This window comes from Girardinichthys multiradiatus, chromosome 9 (genome assembly GCF_021462225.1).
Source record: "Girardinichthys multiradiatus isolate DD_20200921_A chromosome 9, DD_fGirMul_XY1, whole genome shotgun sequence".
Lineage (NCBI taxonomy): Eukaryota > Metazoa > Chordata > Actinopteri > Cyprinodontiformes > Goodeidae > Girardinichthys > Girardinichthys multiradiatus.
This window is the reverse complement of record NC_061802.1, coordinates 42669723-42675722: the sequence shown is the minus strand read 5'-3', so window position 1 is coordinate 42675722 and position 6000 is coordinate 42669723. Positions and strand designations below refer to the sequence as shown.

The window sequence follows — 6000 nt, the reverse complement described above, 5'->3', positions numbered from 1 at the left end:
CATGTGATCATATGCACTAAGTTAAGTAGGAATGAATTGCTGCTGGAGTATCCGGTATTCATTCATGAATGGGGGTAATTAAGGTACAGGCGTTGTAAGGATTATGATTATTCATTAATTAATATTTATCAAGAATTATAATTTAAAATCATAAATTGAAAAAAAAATTATTTCTTAACCAATCAGAATCAGAATCAGAATCAGAAGAAAGAATCAGAAAAGCTTTATTGCCAAGTACGTTTTTGGACATACAAGGAATTTGTTTTGGCGTAGTCGGTGCAATACAGTACAAATTAAACAGTACAAACATATCTACAATATAATATAAATATAAGTGCACAGTTTTAAGTGAGTGAGAGTAAATATAGAGCAGTATAAGATGCAAGAGCAATACAACAGTGCAGATGATCATTGTGCAAGTAAAGCAGTGCAAGTAAGCAGGAGTCCAAGCTGAGCGTTAATGTAACGCATAGAGTTACAGGTTACAGGTGTCCTGTCAGCAAAAAAAGGGGGGGTGTGGGGGAAAGGGGGAATGTCAGGGTGGTTTCCGGGCTTTGTTAACCAGGCTGGTGGCAGATGGGAAAAAACTGTTCTTGTGGCGTGAGGTTTTGGTCCGAATGGACCGCAGCCTCCTGCCAGAGGGGAGAGTCTCAAAGAGTCTGTGACCGGGGTGGGAGGGATCAGCCAGAATCTTCCCTGCCCGCTTCAGGGTCCTGGAGGTGTACAGTTCCTGGAGCGACAGTAGACTGCAGCCAATCACCTTCTCAGCAGACCGAATGACACGCTGCAGCCTGCCCTTATCCTTGGCTGTAGCAGCGGCGTACCAGATGGTGATGGAGGAGGTGAGGATGGACTCAATGATGGCTGTGTAGAAGTGCACCATCATAGTCTTTGGCAGGTTGAATTTCTTCAGCTGCCGCAGGAAGAACATCCTCTGCTGGGCTTTCTTGATGAGGGAGCTGATGTTTGGCTCCCACTTGAGATCCTGGGAGATGATGGTTCCCAGGAAGCGGAAAGATTCCACAGTGTCAATTGTGGAGTCACAGAGGGTGATGGGGGCAGGTGGGGCTGGGTTCTGCCTGAAGTTCACAACCATCTCCACTGTCTTTAGAGCGTTGAGCTCAAGGCTGTTCTGGCTGCACCAGTCCAACAGATGGTCCACTTCCCATCTGTACGCGGACTCGTCACCATCAGAGATGAGTCCGATCAGGGTGGTGTCGTCCGCAAACTTCAGAAGCTTGACAGACTGGTGACTGGAGGTGCAGCTGTTGGTGTACAGGGAGAAGAGCAGAGGAGAGAGAACACAGCCTTGGGGGGAACCGGTGCTGATGGTCAGGGAGTCAGAGACGTGCTTCCCCAGCCTCACGCGCTGCTTCCTGTCAGACAGGAAGTCAGTGATCCACCTGCAGGTGGAGTCGGGCACGCTCAGCTGGGAGAGCTTCTCCTGGAGCAGAGCTGGGACGATGGTGTTGAAGGCAGAGCTGAAATCCACAAACAGGATCCTGGCGTAGGTTCCTGTGGAGTCCAGGTGCCGGAGGATGAAGTGAAGTGAAAAATCATGACTTACGAATAGAAATCAGAGATAATCTCTGGTGTTATGATTACGGGCTCAAAGCTCTTTAATAATTACAAATTATTAACCAAAACCACAAAATGTCAATGTTTATTCAACCGCATCACCAAAGCTGGGGAAACTTCGACCTTGTTTTGACAGATAAATCACTCTTGCACGAAATAAACAGAAACGCTTCTCTTAATTATATATATGAAGATTTAGTGAAGCCGAATAATCCTGATATACCATTATTCTGGTCCAAAAACCTTCACCTAACTAACAAGCACTATTCTACACAAAGGGAATAAAAATGACTACCTAACAATAACAATAAAAGAAAAATATATGCTTATTTAGTGTCTATGAAGATCAAACCAGCAGTTTTATGGACAAAATGTGCAATTTGGGTTAAATGGAAAGATAAGTCCCCCTGGTATGCTGATGTCTCGAATTACAGCGATCAGCTGATAAAACAGTGAGGCCACGCTCCTTTAGCCACAACCAGCTGATCGCACCAAATCTCGAACAAATAGTCATAAAACTCTGAGGCGGGAACTCAGTTGAAAAACTCCAGCAATAAAACTGGAACAAATGAATGTTTAGACCACGAGGCCCAGACCACAGTTGCCTTGAATGAAAAACTTTTAAAAGTCCAACTTCTAACTCCTGGCTGATTTGGGATTAGCCGGACAAAAAACATGAACACGCACAATTCAGCAGCACTTGCACAGCAAATCAAAACACCACTCAGCACAAAACACTTAAATCAGTATTGCATGCAACAAGTTAATACCTTAGATTAACTACTGGTGATTCTAAAATCACCTTCACTATGCCTGGGGTCTTTCTGCATGGAGTTTGCATGTTCTCCCCGTGCATGCGTGGGTTCTCACCGGGTACTCCGGCTTCCTCCCACAGTCCAAAGACATGCCTGTTAGGTTAATTGGTAACTCTAAAATTGCCCTTAGGTGTATGAATGAGTGTGTGCATGGTTGTTTGTGTGTTGCCCTGTGATGGACTGGCGACCTGTCCAGGGTGCACTCCGCCTCTCGCCCATAGACTGCTGGAGATAGGCACCAGCTTCTCTGCGACCCACTATGGAATAAGTGGTAGAAAATGACTGACTGACTGAGATTAAAAACACAGAAACAAACTTCTTAGATGTATAAAAAGAGGTTTAAGTTTAAATCTGTCTGGGGTTGGAATAACTATGGGCTTAACTGTATTCAAAAGAATGTTTGGGTGCTATAATTGTAAGCTAAAAAGATCAAGAATATGATGATATTAGTGGATGTAATTTTATAGTTTCTGTGCTGTAGACACACTTACATCTTTCACACAAGGGAATAATTTAAGCCTCAGCCACAAGGAAATTTCTCTGTGAGATGTGAGTCTTTATTCTCTCACAAAAGTGAAGCTATTGATTTTGTGGGCATTGGTTGTTTCCTCTTCTCTCTTTAGTTGACATTTTGGAGTTGTGTTACTGACAGAGGTCAGAGGATCACAAAAAATCTGTGTGACCGCGCAAAAGATTGTCAGTTCATCTTTTCCAGCCTCCTCCGATCTCAGAGCCCTGCATTCATCCCACAGATAGGCCAACTGAGAAGATAAAGGTTGGATGCACCTTTGCATGAGTGGTTGCTGTTGGCACAGCAGTGGCAAAGTGTGTATAAAATGCATTTTGTTTTTGCAGTATTACATTTGCAGCACCTCCTTCCCTAAATATTGGAACCCTTGCCAGTCCACAGATCCCCAGTTGCATTGCTTACAGCTATATAATGTACATTTGCTATTAGGATACATCATGTGACAGTTCATTTTTTTTCTAATTTGGCTTCTAAATGTTGTAAATAAAATTGAGTAGTTGAGAATATTTTGTTATTTATCATAACGTAGCGATATTTATACATGACAACAGGTGTAACAGCTCGCGAGAGGAGACATTATATGAAACTTGGGTTCATGAGAATGAGATGATATAAGATTTATGCAACATTTTGGAAAAGGTATTAATTCTTATTTTTAAAAATAAGGTTAAAATCTGAGTTGAATAATTCATTCCACTGACTGACTCGTCCATGTATTGCACTTTTTATTTTCCACTTATTTGAAGGTGGTCCTAATCCCACACTCATTAAAAGACTTTCAAATAGCCCTTTTTGCTCAGAAGCAAAAGAGTCATTAGCAGCTAACAGCTGGTCGCTGTATTCTCACAGTGCTTAGAAATAATTTGTATCTAGTCTGTCACTCTCAATGATTTAAATGTGGTGAGTTTCTTTAATGCATTTTAGCCAAGTTCTGTTGGCCAGCCTAGGGAGAACTCTGATTTAGACAAGGCTGTTAAAAACACAGGGCACTTACAGAACTACTTCCATGTCTATAACAAAATAAGAATCTCAAAGATAGATCCAACAATGTGTCAAGCTTAAATTTTTCTCCTTTACATCAGGAGCTCCTAATGTTTTAATAATGTAAATTATTGTGACCAATAAACACGTTTTAGCACTGTCAAGCACTGTTTAAATAGATGATGGAACCAACATCTCTCTGCAGACAAGAAGCTGGTTTACCGCAAATACCGTACGTGTCGGAACATGGGAGTGCTACTCTCCTTTTGCCTGCTAATAACCTTAGTCAGTCACTAGGTGGTGCCAGAACCACCGGGAGGTGGGTACAGGTGTCGCTCATCATCAATCAGCTCTGGAGCTTTATATGGAGATGCAGCCTGCACTTCACTGCCTGAGTGTTAACCTTCAGTGGTAACTAGACTGGCCCTGAGAATTACGCTGCGTTCATCTATGCAGAAGATTCTAGAAACTTACCTCTTGTGTGATCCTTCCTAGGTTTCCTTTGACCCTGACTCCAAGTGCTAGCGAAGACCTCCGCTCTGATCCAAGATTCACTATCTCTCTGACTAGCTCCTTGGACCAAGTATCAGCTGGCTGCCTCCAAGCTCTGGATTACTCCACACCTGTAAACGAACCTGCCCACTCTCCACTGTGAGTTCAAAGACCAACTCTGTGCTCCAACTATCACGTCCTTGTAAAGCCCCGTTGGAAGGAGAGCTTTGGATTTGTGCATTCCTCTTCTGCGCGGACTCCGGGATCAGGAACCCCGAGAAACACCTACTTCCTCGGTTCCACATCATCCCCTCCTCCGGCAGCTTCCACCTCCTCAAAACCTCTGCTGACCTTCCTTTCCAAACCCAGTTCCAATTGTTCCTGCGATCGAAAAAAGAAAAGGAAAGAAAATAGAATAAAGAGATTGTTAAACTGCTTCTGTTTTCCTGAGTTTAATATGCATGTGGGTCAAAGCCATTAAATCCAATATGACAGTACGGTCTAGAAAAGCAGTGCGTCTTAAATTCAATTACTGTAAAAGATCCATCCTTTTTCTCTACCCACCGATTATGTGCAAAGTCGCAGGGTGCACATACCCATGACAGGTCGTTAGTCCATCACAGGCCAACACAGAGACAAGCAGGACAAATATGAATGCAAGCACACACAAAGACCCGTAGCCAGGTTGGAGTGGCCAATTGACCTAACATGCATGACATATTTCTGGACTGTGGGAGGAAAATAGAGCACCCAGACAGAACATGCAAACTCCATGTAGATGGGCCCTAGACTTTCTTGTTGAACCTTCTAGCTGCAAGGTAAAATGATTGTACAAGTCCTTCTCAAAATATTAGCATATTGTGATAAAGTTCATTATTTTCCATAATGTCATGATGAAAATGTAACATTCATATATTTTAGATTCATTGCACACTAACTGAAATATTTCAGGTCTTTTATTGTCTTAATATGGATGATTTTGGCATACAGCTCATGAAAACCCAAAATTCCTGTCTCACAGAATTAGCATATTTCATCCGACCAATAAAAGAAAAGTGTTTTTAATACAAAAAACATCAACCTTCAAATAATCATGTACAGTTATGCACTCAATACTTGGTCGGGAATCCTTTGGCAGAAATGACTGCTTCAATGCGGCGTGGCATGGAGGCAATCAGCTTGTGGCACTGCTGAGGTCTTATGGAGGCCCAGGATGCTTCGATAGCGGCCTTTAGCTCATCCTGAGTGTTGGTTCTTGAGTCTCTCAACGTTCTCTTCACAATATCCCACAGATTCTCTATGGGGTTCAGGTCAGGAGAGTTGGCAGGCCAATTGAGCAGTGATACCATGGTGAGTAAACCATTTACCAGTGGTTTTGGCACTGTGAGCAGGTGCAAGGTCGTGCTGAAAAATGAAATCTTCATCTCCATAAAGCTTTTCAGCAGATGGAAGCATGAAGTGCTCCAAAATCTCCTGATAGCTAGCTGCATTGACCCTGCCCTTGATAAAACACAGTGGACCAACACCAGCAGCTGACACGGCATCCCAGACCATCACTGACTGTGGGTACGTGACACTGGACTTCTGGCATTTTGGCATTTCCTT

The 6000-nt window shown here is 43.0% G+C and overlaps 1 long non-coding RNA gene across 4 annotated transcripts in view; it reads right to left on the bottom strand.

Annotated features, from left to right (window-relative positions):
* Positions 1–2744: 2744 nt before the first annotated feature.
* Positions 2745–6000, bottom strand: part of LOC124873521 — a 29004-nt gene continuing 25748 nt past the window's right edge. For 3 of the 4 annotated variants that reach the window (XR_007039553.1, XR_007039557.1, XR_007039554.1), the window contains one exon: positions 3171–4776. This is a non-coding gene — a long non-coding RNA (uncharacterized LOC124873521). The other variant, XR_007039555.1, reaches the window with a different exon arrangement.